This window comes from Oryctolagus cuniculus, chromosome 11 (assembly GCF_964237555.1).
Source record: "Oryctolagus cuniculus chromosome 11, mOryCun1.1, whole genome shotgun sequence".
Classification (NCBI taxonomy): domain Eukaryota; kingdom Metazoa; phylum Chordata; class Mammalia; order Lagomorpha; family Leporidae; genus Oryctolagus; species Oryctolagus cuniculus.
Genome location: NC_091442.1, coordinates 76,568,005 through 76,582,857, shown reverse-complemented (window position 1 = coordinate 76,582,857; position 14,853 = coordinate 76,568,005). Strand labels below are relative to the sequence as shown.

Below are 14,853 nucleotides of genomic sequence, written 5' to 3'. Positions count from 1 at the left end.
TAATTACATGTTTCACATTTTATGAGTGCCCACAGAATAAATTTCTGCCTTCACAGGGCTAGTGCTGTGGTGCAGTGGTTTAAGCCACAGTCTGCTGTAACAGCACCCCATATTGAAGTGCTGATTTAGGTTCAAGCTACTCGCCTTCCACTCTTGCTTCCACTAATGTTCTTAAGAAGGTAGCATAAGATGGCCCAAATGGTCGTGCCCTTGGCACCTGTGTGGGAGACCATGAGGGACTCCCTGGTTTTGGCCTGGCCCAGACAAAGCTGTTGTAACAATTTGGGGAGTGAACCAGCAGATGCAAGAGCGCTCTCTCATTCTCTCTCACTCTCGCTCTAGCTTTAGATCTCTCTTTCAAATACATCATCAAAAATTTCTGCTTTACCAGTACAGCAGCTTCCTCTGAACCCAAGCTTCCAATTCAATAAACTGTCTTCCTTGTTGCTAAGGTTCAAATATGAAATTTAGATTCCACCTTTCATATATATCTAGTAGAAAGTTTTCTTAGAAATATGTCTGAAGAATTAGATATTTCATCTTTGTGCCAATTTTCAAAGAGTTCTGAAACCTCAGGACTGGAATCACTGTCTTAATTTTTAGATCTCTGATGATGGTGGAGGTACAGCTCTTCTAATTAGCCACTTCTGCAGTATGTGGTGGAAAGTCAATTCTAGAATCTCACTTTAGAATTTTTTCCACATTGAAAAATGCTGTGACATAGTTATATTTGTAAGTTTCTTCTGCTAGTAATTTTTTATTTGTTTCATAACAAGAATTCTGACCAAGGGTTTGGCGTCCTGGTATAATGGATAAAGCTGCCACCTGTTATGCTGGCATCCCATATGGGCACATGTTCCTGTCCCAGCTGCTCCACTTCTGATCCAGCTCTCTGCTAATGGTCTGAGAAAAGCAGCAGAAGATGGTGCAAGTGTTTGCCCCCCAGCTACCCATTTGGGAGAACTGGATGTGGCTCCTGGATCTCGGTTTCAGCCTGGCTCTGCCCCGGATATTACAGCCATCTAGGGAGTGAACCATCAGTTGGAAGGTTTGTCTGTCTGTCTCTGTCTCTGTCTCTGTCTCCGTCTCTGTCCCTGTCTCTCTGTCTCTGCCTTTGTCTCTCTCTGAAACTCTGACTTTCAAATAAATAAATCTTTAAAGAAAGAATTCTGACCACAAATAGTCATTTACTAGAGTTTTCTAAAACTTTTATGGAAAATGAATGCTATGAAAAATCTAACCATACTTTCAAAATATTTTGAACTAAAATACAATTATTTCTGTTTTTCTTTTATTTTTATAAATTTTACTTTATTTAAAAGGCATATAGGCAAACAAGCGCAAAGAGAGAGAGAGAGAGTGCACACACACATTCATATTCACATTCACTGATTAATTCCATAAATGCCCACTGCAGCCAGGGGTAGGCCAGGACTAATCAAAAGCTGGAAACTGGATCCTGGTTTCCCATTTGGTGTCAGTGACCCAACTTAATGGAGCCAATATCTACTGCCTCCCAGGGTGCACATTAGCAGGAAACTGGAATCAGGAAGGAGCCAGGACTCAAACCCAGACACTTTAAGATGGGATGCAGGCATCCCAAACATCTGAACTGCGGTGGTTATCGCCTCCTTTCTAAATTCATCTTTTAATTCCATTTATCTATGAATTTCTTCAAGTTCCCTATTGTCATCTCCAAGGTTTATTTATTTTTGAAAAATCCTGGAGCATAATTACATGAAAATTTAGTAATTTTAAGTTATTATATTTAAAGTACTCCTAAAATATGAACTCACTAGGGAAATAATTACTTTAGAAAATTTAACATGGAAATTTTAAAGCAGAATTTATTTTTCCTTATGTATTAGTAAAGGATCGGGACTATGCTAGAGTTCTTGCCTTCACTTGGTGGTCAGGTGGGTATATAAGGAGACTTTTCAGAGCAATTAAGACTTAATAGAAATTTTAGAAGCACTGTAAAGAAATCTTGAAGAACCAGAAGACATTCTCACCTGACCATATAGTTGCATTACTAGTTGGTGGCATGTTCAGGGTCTGAACGACAGGGAAATTTGCTTATTTGACAGAATTGCTTTTGGCCTGTGTTGTGGTACAGTGGGTTAAGTTGTGGCTTCTGCAGCAGGCATCTCATATCAGAATGCCAGTTGCAATCTTGTCTGATCTGCTTCTGATCCAGTTCCCTGTTAATGTACCTGGGAAAGCAGCAGAAGATGGCCCAGGTACTTGGGTCCCTGTCACCCATGTGGGAGACCTGGATGGAATTCTTGGCTATTGGCTTCAGACTGGCCAGTCCAGGCTTTTGGAGAGTGAAGCAGTGGATAGAAGATCTCTGTTTCTCTACGCTCCCGCTCCCATCTCTCTTTGTCTCTGTCTTTTTCGCTCCTCTTCCCTGTAACTCTCTCAAATAAATAAAATCTTAAAATACAATAGTTTTGTGTCTCTCTTACTAGCCTTTTCTATGAAGGTTTATTATAGATAATTGGATACTTTTTCACTGTCACTAAAGTGTCATTTTTCAAACACTCACACACCATTGTAACACTGTAAAGTTTGATGGCATATAATAACTGCCTAACAGTTGAACTGATTTTTTTTTTACTTATTTGCATGCATTTCATAAATACAACTTTAGGAACATAGTACTCTCTTGCTAAAACTAGAAGTGAATAATTCATTAACAGGAATGGAGGGTAGAAAACAATTTAAAAAGGCATCTGACTTATAAAATAAACTAGAAATGAAATCCTGGATTACTGCCCTTGAGGTAGAATTATCTGGAGTGGTCACGCTGAGTGTGGCAGAGGGCCGGAGGACTCTTCTGAGCCCCCCCTGGAGTAGCAGTCAGAAATGATCCTGGCAGATGTCCTGTGACTGCTAATGCATCGTTCATGCGAGTGAGTAGTGCTGAGAAATTCTTCAGTCCCTGTGCAAGTTTCTCTCTCTTCAGAAGTGGTCAAAGAAATGATATCTGTGAGATTAGAGGTAGCATGAAGCAAAGTAATGGAATTATTTTAAGAAAAAAATAATTTTTACTTGTTCACTCTGAGAAATAATTATAGTTTAAAAGATGAACTGTCAGTGATCTTGATCCAAACCTGTGCAGTAAAACTTTCTGGTTTAGGCAATTTTAAATACAGGTTAAAAAATGTAAAAAGATGGTGCCTCACATTTTATTATCTATGTAAGCTAAGAGACTTCCAAATTGCAAAAGAAAAGTACAGAATTGTGGCACTAAGTTTTCTGTGAATAAAATGCATAATAAGCAAAGTATTGCTTGCTAAACTGTTTCTGACAAATGAAAATATATTTAATAATGTAATATGTACTTTCTCATCTGCAAATCTAAGTAATAAAATGCAATTGAAGCCCCTGACTCATTCCTCTCAATCTTATCTCCATTGTCCCCACTAAGAGGTAAACTTCATCCTAAATTTGGCATTTAAATTCTCATGCATATTTTGTGTTTTGTCTCACATGTAGTAATCTCCAAACAGCATGCAATTTCTTTTGCACGAAAAAATTGTATTTAGTATCTTTTATGCTCACTCGGGAATTTAATTTTTACTCAGTTTTTAAAATTTAATTTATTTGAAAGGCAGAGAATGAGAGGAGACAGATTGAGAAGAGACAGAGAGACAGGAAGTGAGAGAAAGAGAGTAAGAGATTGATTTTCCATCCACCAGTTCATTCTCCAAGTGCTCAAAATATCTCAAATAGAACCAAAATGAAGCCAGGTGTAAAGAACTAAATCTATATCTTGCATGCAGAGTGCCAACTACTTGAGCAATCACCTGCTGCTTCCCCTGGAAGCAGGAATCAAGAGTAGAGGTAGGACTTGAACCCAGACACTCCAATATGGGATATCAATGTCTCAAACATTGTTTAGACCAGATACTGGTCCCATTTTTAAAAATAATTATTAACATTAAAACAAGAAATCCTTTTTCCTATTTTTACTGACTATACATTACTATCTGTGAATAATACAACTTATTTAAATATTTATTGATTGATTTTGAAAATCAGAATTACAGGGAGGAAGGGGAGAGAGAGAGAGAGAGCTTTCTGATTCACTCCCTGGACGGCTGCAATGGCTAGGGCTGCACCAGGCTGAAGCCAGGAGTCAAGAGTTTTATCTGCATTTCCCATGAGGGTGCCAGAGGCTCATACACTTGGGCATCTTCCAATGCTTTTTCCAGCCATTAGCAGGGAGCTGGATTGGAAGTGGAGCAGCCGGGTCAGAACTGGCATCCATCGCAGGTGGTGGCTATACCTGCTACACCATGATGCCAGCCCATAATACAACTTCTTGATTTACTCTCTTGAACAAAAATTAAGATGATTTGCAATGTTTCTATATCACAAACAATCCTGTAATGAACAGTCCTGCACACATCTGCCTAGGCGCATGTGGCTGTTTCTGGGGAAGCGTAATTGCGGAGTTGTAATATGCGTGCATCTTCCACTTCATTGGGGAGTCCGAAATTGCTCTCCAAAGGGACTGTTCCAATTTACAGCTCTGCCAGCAGTATAGGAAAGTTTCTTTTGCCTTATATCATGGTATTAATTATTGCTATTTTTAAATTTTTTAATTTAATGGGTGTGAAATTATAGGTAATTATTGTTTTAATTTGCATTTTTCCTAATTACTAATGAGTCTGAGCAATTTCTACATGATTATTGATATTTTGGGTCTCCTCTGCTGTGATTTGCCTTGATCTGTAGCAGCCTCCACAACATCTTCGAACAATATTTTATTTTATTCAAAATTTTGTGGAAGAAATCTTTTAGAGTTCTGTTGGTTTGTTTGAAATGTTGCTTTAAAATATTGTTGCCCAAATCTCTACCCAAGACAAGCTGATTTGTTGTTTTGTGGTACACTGTGGGCATCACAGTTTTTTTATAAACTGCCCAACAGGTCTAAATGTGGTGTTATTTGAGGCCTTTTGTTTAACCTGATTCTGGACTAATGATGTCCTGAAATTTAAAATGTCAAATGGTGTCCTGTTTTTCTCCTTAACTGGTGAGATGTGGAGTGAATGAGAGAAGGAACAGAATCATTCAATCTGCAAATGAAGTCAAAATATTTTGAATTTTAATTCATTTGATAAAATATACTGCCACCTTTGGGTGGATAAACAACTTATTCTGATAATACTGACACTAGCTTTGATTTTTGCCTAAAACAAGAAATGTTTCTAGGGGCTGGGAGAAAGTGTGAGACAGAAGTAAGCCTTCCCAGCAGCCATGGTGAGAACATTTAGCATTGCTTCAGATGACTGTACCTCTATGAGGAAAATACTTCTCACAAATACTGAATTTCCTTTACCCAATAGGGCAGATAGAAAATATGAATTGATGCTGTAACTGTGACTGGCAAAACTGGGCAGAAATGTCCAAAGTCTCCAGAGAATTCATGGAGAGAAATAGCTATCCATGTGAGATCTTCTGGAAGAACCTATGGGCTTCTTACCACCTTGCATTCGCATCTCTACCCACTCAGGTGGTGTCAATGACACAGGTCTGCTCCCTGAATCTTGTGAGGTATGACAACTCCTATCTGAAATTGCTTCTGCATAACTTGCTCAATGCAGAGATTTCTGCTTAGCAAAATTTGCTCACCTCTTTTTAAAGGAACTAATAGCCTTTTCCTCTGTCAACTTGAGACAATCATTCACTTGGCCTTAGCGTGAATAGGGCTCACTATTACCACAAAATACAATGGACAGGGTCACTATCCTGCATGGGTAATACCAGTCCTGCATGCAGAAGATAAGCTGGCATGTGGAAGTGTGCCTTCTCCCAGACATTGACTCCCAGAGATCAGGTTAGCTTCCCACTACCATTGCTTTATTTCTTTTCTTTCTGTTGTTGTAGAAATTGTAGATACGTTTTCCTTTCTTATCTCACAGTATGAAGCATACTGTAAGCATTTTTTCAAAACGAAAATTCAGGACTGTGTCATTTTATATTAGTAACTGCTGAATATTTTATTATTTTTTTTTTTAGATTTTTTTTTTTTTTTTTTGACAGGCAGAGTGGACAGTGAGAGAGAGAGACAGAGAGAAAGGGCTTCCAGCGCACCGCGCTGATCCGATGGCAGGAGCCAGGTACTTATCCTGGTCTCCCATGGGGTGCAGGGCCCAAGCACTTGGGCCATCCTCCACTGCACTCCCGGGCCACAGCAGAGAGCTGGCCTGGAAGAGGGGCAACCGGGACAGAATCTGGCGCCCTGACCGGGACTAGAACCCGGTGTGCCGGCGCCATAGGCGGAGGATTAGCCTAGTGAGCAGCGGCGCCGGCCTGCTGAATATTTTAAAATATAATACATTAACATTATATTACTAAAATTATTTTAAAATGTAGGAGTAATTATAAACTTACAGAAATTTTGTAGTAATAGCAAAGAGCCCCACTTTGGTCTTTGCTGGATTTCTCTTATTGTTAACAATTCATACAACTATTATACAATAAAAACAGAAAATATTTGCATAATATTGTTAACTAAAATGTATATATTTTCAAATTCACCAATTTTATTGAATGTCCTTTCATTATGCAGGAATCCTATCTAGACGCCCACATTGCATTTAGTAATTTGACAGTCATTTCTCCATGATGTAAGAATTTTTCTTCCTCTTAATTCTTCCTGTCACTGGTGGATGCTTTTGAAAAATACTGACCAGTTATGATCTATTAGTGGTTTTATTGCTTAATTGGTGTTTGTCTAATGTTTTCTTTTTTTAATAAAAATTGTATTATTGTATTAGTTTTCAAATCGGCCATTTTAAAAATATTTTGACACATTTAAATCAAATGTGGATATATATACCATTTTTTTGAGAATAGTTGCCCAATATTTTCTGAGAATCAGAATGAGGTCACGAATTTGAGGCCAAAGATTCCATAAAGATGATCTATTATTTTCATAAATCTATCATATAAAGTTTGCAAAGTCAATATGCTTGGTGAAGAATATAATTCACTTAAAATATAATTTAAGGCTTAAGTTGAAATTTGTGAAATATATAAAAAATGAAATTAATATTATGCAATCTGAAAATATAAAGATTTTGACTGATGTAATGTTGCTAACTCCACAATGGACTTGACAAGGAACAATGTAATAATTATATTACCAACTGGTAATCAGTGAAATGGTCACAAGTTGTCATTCAAAAAATGGAAAGAAATATAAGTAAATACCAAAATGCTTGCATTATTATTGCAGAAATGCAAGTGAGACTAAAAATGGACAATCCTTGTTTAAGAAAATCCCTAGTAAAAAATAAATCACATAAAACTATCATTCTAAAAGCCAAAATTTGAAATCAATCATACAAATTATAAAGAAAATCCATCAGAATATTGTGCAATTTAAGAGAGTTGTCTGGACTGAGAACAATATAATGAAAAGTACAATCAAACAAGGAAGTAGATATCTTAAAATTAGATCTGTTTCAGAATTGCATTCAAAGATGAACATAATACCATCCAAGAAATCAGTTACATTCTACATTGTGCTTAATGTGAACAGGCTTTAGGTCAAAACTCAAAGGCACATAAATAAATGACATTTTAAAATACCATATTTTGCCATAATCAAATCATATTTAATTAGTTTAGGGAATAAGATTATCTGTTTATATCTCCATTTTTCTTGTTCTTTTTATATTTCTTTTTCATCTTATTAACTATAAAGTTTCATAAGTAAAAATTTAGCAATTTTATTGCCCTTTAAAGCTCTCATTCTATCTTTATTCAGTCCCAAATTTGTTCCAGCAGGTAAAAATTTTTATGAGTACATTAAGTCTCATTATAATTAACATGAAGATGACACTGTTTCTTTTAATGGGAAAGAAACCTCAAGCATTAGCTTACAGCATCAATAGAACACATTTGTAATTTTACTCAGTGGATAATTATAAGTTATAAACGTTTCTCTTAACTCGAAGTCTCCTTTCAGCAAGTGCCAAGTCATCACTTGTTATTTTGCCTGTCCTTCACAGACTGTGCACATTACCTTCAGCTGGTAGTGAATACTCACAAAACTATTGGAGGGACACTTTTGCAAAAACCAATAAATGTAAAAATAGTTCAGTGTTGAAAAAAAAAAAAGACACATAAAGGTGCCCTAAAACACATAAAGTAGATGCATTACATTGTTTGCAAAGTTTAGTTAATGGAGATCATTAGAAAGTATGGAAAGGAATGCTTTAAGATAAAAATTATCCATTAAAATGACTAAAGCCATCCTTACTGAACAGAATATGATAATACTAGCACAGATATGTAACTCATGTGTTTAAAATAGCTCAGGAAGATGTCAAGAAATTAAATGTGCTCAACATATAAGGTGATTAGAAAAGTGCTAGTGACACATAAGTCTTACCTTTTATTACCAAAATTGTCATTTTAGCTGTTTTGCTATCTGATAAACAGTGGGACAAGTCTCCTTGGACACAATAACTTATTTATTTATTATACCAACCAAAAGGGAAGAAAAAGAAAAGAACACTAGAAGGGTTCTGACACAAAACAAAAATGGTTCAGGACGAACTAACTTATTCTAAGCAGGTTAGGACTATTTTGATCTCTAAAATTAAAAATTTACATAGCAACCATAGATATAAATAATTTGTAACCTGAAGACTAACATTTAATGATAAGCTTATAAAAATTCAAAAATGGTATGTATGTCTAATGATTAAAAAATCTTTAAAAATATGTAAGGTTATTTTTGCTGCTTTAAGATCGCATTAATGGGATTTAAGACATTGGTAGCAATTACATAATTTATTGTATCCTCTCAAATATTCCACTGCTTTCTTTTTCAGAAACATAGTTTTTAATAGTATTTATGTATTTTATTATGTTATTTATTTGAGATGTAGAGGCAGTGAGAAAGAAATAGAGACACAATGATCTCCCATTTGCTGGCGAAGTCCAAAAATGCCTGAATAGCTGGAGCTAGGACCAGCTACAGCTGGGAGCCAGGAATTTAATCTCGGTTCCTCATATGGGTGGCAGGAACTCAAATACTTGAGCTGCCTCACAAGATCTACATTAGCAGGAAGCTGTAATAAGACGTGGAACCAAAACTAAAATGTAGGCACTCAGATATGCTATGCTGGCTTTCTATGCATCTTAATAGATAAGTCAAAAATCTACCATGTTAATACTACTGTCTTGACTGTTGAAGAACACTTTTTTTTTTTAATACTATTTGTTGAACCCTTTACTCAACATAAAGTTAATCAGATGTGTATAAAGTTAATTGAAAAGACCCCAGTGGAAAGAAGTGGACATCAAAGAAGGATGTATTTTTCTCTGACTGGAGGGGAGAACTCCACTTTGCTTATGGTCTTGTGTAAATCTTAAAGAAGTTTGTGGATTCACAAGGCTTCCATAGCCTAGGCAGTTCATGTCAAGAGCCTCGGGTGACCACTGACAATAAAACTTGTTCTCAAAGATTCACTTCATTTTAGTGTATTAAGCGGAGGATATTCTTATGTCTCATAAGTTTTAAATAAGCCTAAGTGTCCAGGCAGGCGCCGCAGCTCACTAGGCTAATCCTCCACCTGCAGCGCCGGTACTGGGTTCTAGTCCTGGTTGGGGCACCAGATTCTGTCCCGGTCACTCCTCTTCCTGTCCAGCCCTCGCTGGAGGGCAGTGGAGGATGGCTCAGGTCCTTGGGCCCTGCACTTGCATGGGAGACCAGGAGGAAGCACTTGGCTCCTGGCTTCGGATCAGCAGAGCACGCCGGCCACAACACGCCGGCCATAGCAGCCACTTAGGGGGTGAACCAACGGGAAAAGGAAAACCTTTCTCTCTGTCTCTCTCTTTCACTGTCTAACTCTGCCTGTCAAAATAAATAAATAAATAAGCCTAAGTGTCCAACTCTATTGCTTGTTTCCTTAGGTGCTTCTTTGATTAATGATAAAACTTGTTCTCAAAGAAAAAAACAGCATATTATCACAAAAATTGAAAGAAAAATAAGAAACAAAGCAGCAGAAAGGGTGGAAGTGAGGGAGGGTGGGAGGATGGTGTGGGAAGTGTCACTATGTACTTAAAAGTGAATGTATGGGATGCATGAAATTTGTTCCATTTATATAAATTTAAAAAATTAAATAAAAAACTGCTCTCACATAAGAAAATATCCATGCAAAAATTTTTAATCTAACTTCCATCCATGGAGATGATGTGAAAGGCCACCTCAGAAACATCACTTCCAGATACCATCAATGGTGAATGATTTTTACTAACATTAGTGAAGTTTTTATCACCTCCTTAATTTCTTACCATTAGTAGGAAAAATATATAAACATTATCAGTTCACATTGTATGCAACAACAACAGCAACAAAAACAACTATAACAACATCTCTGGTGTAGAAGAAAAGTTGGAGTAGACTCCTATTGTGTTGATATGAACATATGGGCTACAACAGGGAATTCAGAAAAGTCTGATAATTTTATAATCTTTCCCTTCATACTGCCTTTACCTAAATACTTTTCTATGTACATTTTTGAGAGCACAAGGTGTAATTGTGGAAATACATTATTAAATGCACAAATAAGCCCAACATACTGGGCAGGATTTGAGAATTGTAATGTTCTTTATTCATTTGTTTATTCTCATGGAGATAATAAGATGCTCCTACAAGAGGACAGACAAACTTGGGACTGTTGTGTTCCACCTTTGAATGAGTTTACCTTTTAGTGACTTGATTTTGGTCTGAGGATATTTCTGATATTTCCATGTATATACTTGTGGGGCCCCATGGGCTGGCCAGCCATGGGGTCCGCATGTCAGGGTTTGGTCTGATAGCTGTCGTTGTGTCTTTATTGCAAGGCGGATGTTGCTCGTTTCGGTTAGGGCAATGCTTTCCAGCGGTCGGGACTTTCCAGAGAAGTTGAGCCTGTCTCGTAAACAACAAGATGGCGCCGAGGACTGTGCAGCGAGCCTGCCTGCTGCATGACACTTCATCTGATTGGCCCGAGGACGTGTGCACACCGCATGAACAAGCAGCGGATTGGAGTGTTCCGTGCATGGACTAGAGCCCGCTTGCGATTGGTTGAATTTCGTATATAAGCTGTGTGCACAGGAAGGAGGGGCTTTTTTCTCTCTCCTCTCTTCCTCCTTTCATGCTTTCTCTGTCGCTGTTATTTTCTTAATAAAAGTCTACTGAAGACCGATTAGCTGCGAGTATCGTCCTTCCTTTGCGGGCAAGGGAACAGCAAGTGGTGCCGTGACTTGGATCGCCTCACTAATCGCAGGAATAGGCAAGGAACAAAGGTAAGTGTGCGTGTGCACGGAAATTCAGTTAGTAAAGGAATAAGAATAGAGACCGCGGTTCCGTCGAAGAAGACGGGGGAATTAAGCGCCAGAAAAGGAGTAAAGGAGTCCCTTAAAAGGCGGGAGTACAGAGTGTTTAGGAACGCCGGGAAATAGGCGGAAGTTCTTCTTATCTCCAATGGGTAATACTCCGTCCACCACTAGGTTGCGCGTGCTACTGAGCTGCTTGTTAAAGACTGCGGGGACGCCCGTTAAGGCGGCTACAGTATGCGCGTTCACTAGGGCCGTTGCCAAGACATCACCATGGTTTGTGGAAAGTGGTGAATTAGATGAGCAACAGTGGCAGAGGGTAGGGAGACTGTTGAGAGCAGCTGGAGAGCCGGTAGAAATACTTAGGTTATGGCAACTCATTGAACAGGCACTTCAGGACCCCACTGAGAGAATAGGGAGGAAGACAAGGTCTGGGTTTTTCGTAGGGGTCACTGTAAGGCAGCCGCTGCCACTAACTTGGCTGGATGATAAGCCTGTGTGGATACTGCAGTGGCCCCTTATTGAGGAAAAATTGACTGCCGTACATGAAATAGTTCAACAACAGCTAGAGGCAGGTCACCTTCAACTATCCACCTCCCCTTGGAATACTCCTATTTTTGTTATCAAAAAAAGTCAGGGAAACATCGTCTACTACATGATTTAAGGGCTATAAATCAACAAATGCAACCCCTTGGGGCATTGCAGCCAGGTCTACCAGTACCAACCATGATTCCCAAAGATTGGCCTTTGATTGTAATCAACCTTAAGGATTTTTTTTAGTATACCATTACATGAAAAGGATACCCAAAGATTCGCGTTTACTGTGCCTGCCATAAATCATCAAAATCCAAATAAGAGGTATGAGTGGAGGGTCCTCCCTCAAGGCATGGCAATAGCCCCACCTTATGCCAATTGTATGTGTCACAAGCAATAGAGCCTGCTTGTCAACAACATGCAGAAGTAAAAATCTTCCATTAAATGGATGATCTGTTATTAACATCTGCTAGGGAAGATCAATTGGAAGCAGCGTTTATGACATTAAGCTCATGCCTACAGGAGGCAGGATTACAAATAGCACCAGAAAAGGTTCAAAAGGACACAGTAGTTCAGTATTTAGGACTTAAGCTAACGCCAACAAATGTGGCCCCTTTGGAATTTACCATTGCAACAACAGGACTAAAAACCTTAAATGATTTTCAAAAATTATGTGGAAATTTAAATTGGATACAACCCTATTGTAAGTTGACTACTGAGGAAATGCTTCCATTTTTTTAGAATTTTAGAGGGTGATTCACAACTTACATCACCAGGAGAGCTGACTCCAGAGGCAGCTGCAGTTTTACAAAAGGTTGAGACAAGTCTTAAGGCTACCCAAATGCAAAGATGTGATTTATCACAGCCTTTAGAAATCTTAGTGTTTGTAGAACAATTGTATCCCTTTGCAGTAATTTGGCAAGGAGGCCCTTTATTATTTGTTTATCCACATTCACATTTACCTTGAGTGCTATACACTCAGAGTTCAGCCTTTGCAGACTTGATATTAACCACAATAAAAAAGACAATGGAGATCTCAGGGAAACATTCTGTATGATGTGTCATACCTTTTTGCAAGGAAGCAGTGGAAGCGTGGACAAGAGAGAATTGGGCATGGGCATATATAACTTTGGTATTACACATAGAAATAGACAATCATTATCCAACTCACCCTTTTGTTTCATTTTGCATGCACAATCCAATTGTGTAGGTACAAAAGGTGTGCAAGCATCCAATAGAAGGGGCCCCCACAGTGTTTACTGATGGGGCAAAAGGGGGAACTGGAGCCGCGGTAATTGGCGATCAGCGGTATTTTGTGCTAACTGCGTCTCCCTCTCCCCAACATGCAGAGTTAGCCATTATTGCAACTGTATTACGGAAAGAAAAGGGTCCCTTAAATGTGTTATCAGATAGTGCTTATGTGGTTAATGTAGTAAAATTATTGGATAAAGCATGCAGTATTTCCAGATTGTCCATGATATATGCCTATTTAACGGAAATTCAAAAATTGTTAACACAAAGGCACCATCCTATATTTATTGGGCATACAAGAGCACATTCAAATTTACCGAGACCACTTAGCCGGCGCAATATGCTAGCTGATCACTACTCGCGCTTTTTGCTTGCCTGTACTGTTATTGATCAAGCCAAAGAGTACCACATAATCCATTGTACTGATTCTTTATCCATTACTTGAGTGTGTATTTCCGCTGGAGTTTTGCCATTTTTCTTTTTATTTAAAACATTTATAGTTTAAAATGCTAAAGCCAAGGCATCTTTATTGGATACTGCATATTCCCCGATTCCCCCTTTTTGTTTATTAATTAAATTTTTGAGATACAAATGAGTACGTCCCACAACAGCCCTGCCTTGGGGGTTGTATGGTATGCCAGTTAAATGTACAATGCCAAATTCCTTTAAAAAGGTAGCAAAGCGAGCTGACGTGTAAGCTGGTCCATTATCAGTTTTGATGACCTGAGGAATTCCCCAGACTGCAAAGGACTGCAAGCAGTGTTGAATAACTTGTGTTCCTTCTTTATTCAGGGCCGTGGCCATAACCACGCCTGAATACGTGTCCACCGTCACATGAACACAACTTTGCCATCCAAAAGAAGGAATATGAGTAACATCCATCTGCCAAATATGACACGGTTTAAGGCCGCGGGGGTTGGTGCCTGTCGGAATTCTGGGAACCATGGAAACTACACACTTTTCACAAGATTTTATAATATCCTCAGCTCGCCTACGGGGAATGTTATACTTCATGCTCAGGGTGGTACTATTCACATGCCATTTGGAGTATTGATTGCTTATTTACTGTTGATAATTGCAATTCATAATAATAGAACCAATAATGCTGTTTAGAATATTTTGCATTGTAATATTTAGTAATGCTGTTATGGGTCAGGATCAGGGAGTGTATTGGGGCTGCTCAGAGCCCTACCCTGGCTCATGCCTTTGTCAAATACCTCTAAGTATTTGCCTATAATTTTCGCTGATAATACTTCTGTTTGCAGGTTTGGAGTTGCCAGCGTAGATAAGCCCCTGTCCGAAACTGGTGCTTTAAATCTTTCTACTGCTTTGGAAGGCTCCTTCTGCTTTGAAGTTTTGCCAAGCAGGGATGAGGTGAACTTTACCTCCCCGTGCATTACGTTAACTAACCAATCCTTGGGCTGGCTCGACAACCCAAACAAGCATAAGGGCAGTTTTGTTGCCTTTACATCAGGTTCTTTCCCTATGGAATGTTTTTGGTGCTCAGAGAAGTTGCCATCAACACCCATTAAACAAATACTGCAGGCCTGTAGGGATCGAATCAGTTTAAATCGACCCCGCTTTACTTCCTGCCAAAGTGGCCGTTGGCACACCTGGTTGGCACCGTGAGTGGCTTACGCCGTCCCATGCTAGTTTTGTGGGCTATCACTGGATTAATTTGACTGAGTTTTTGAACAAGGCCCTCAATCACTCCTGTAG

At 38.6% G+C, this 14,853-nt stretch overlaps 1 pseudogene; it reads right to left on the bottom strand.

Moving 5' to 3' along the window:
- Positions 1-11,074, bottom strand: part of LOC127490923 (S-adenosylmethionine decarboxylase proenzyme-like) — an 80,776-nt pseudogene extending 69,702 nt beyond the window's left edge.
- Positions 11,075-14,853: the final 3,779 nt, after the last annotated feature.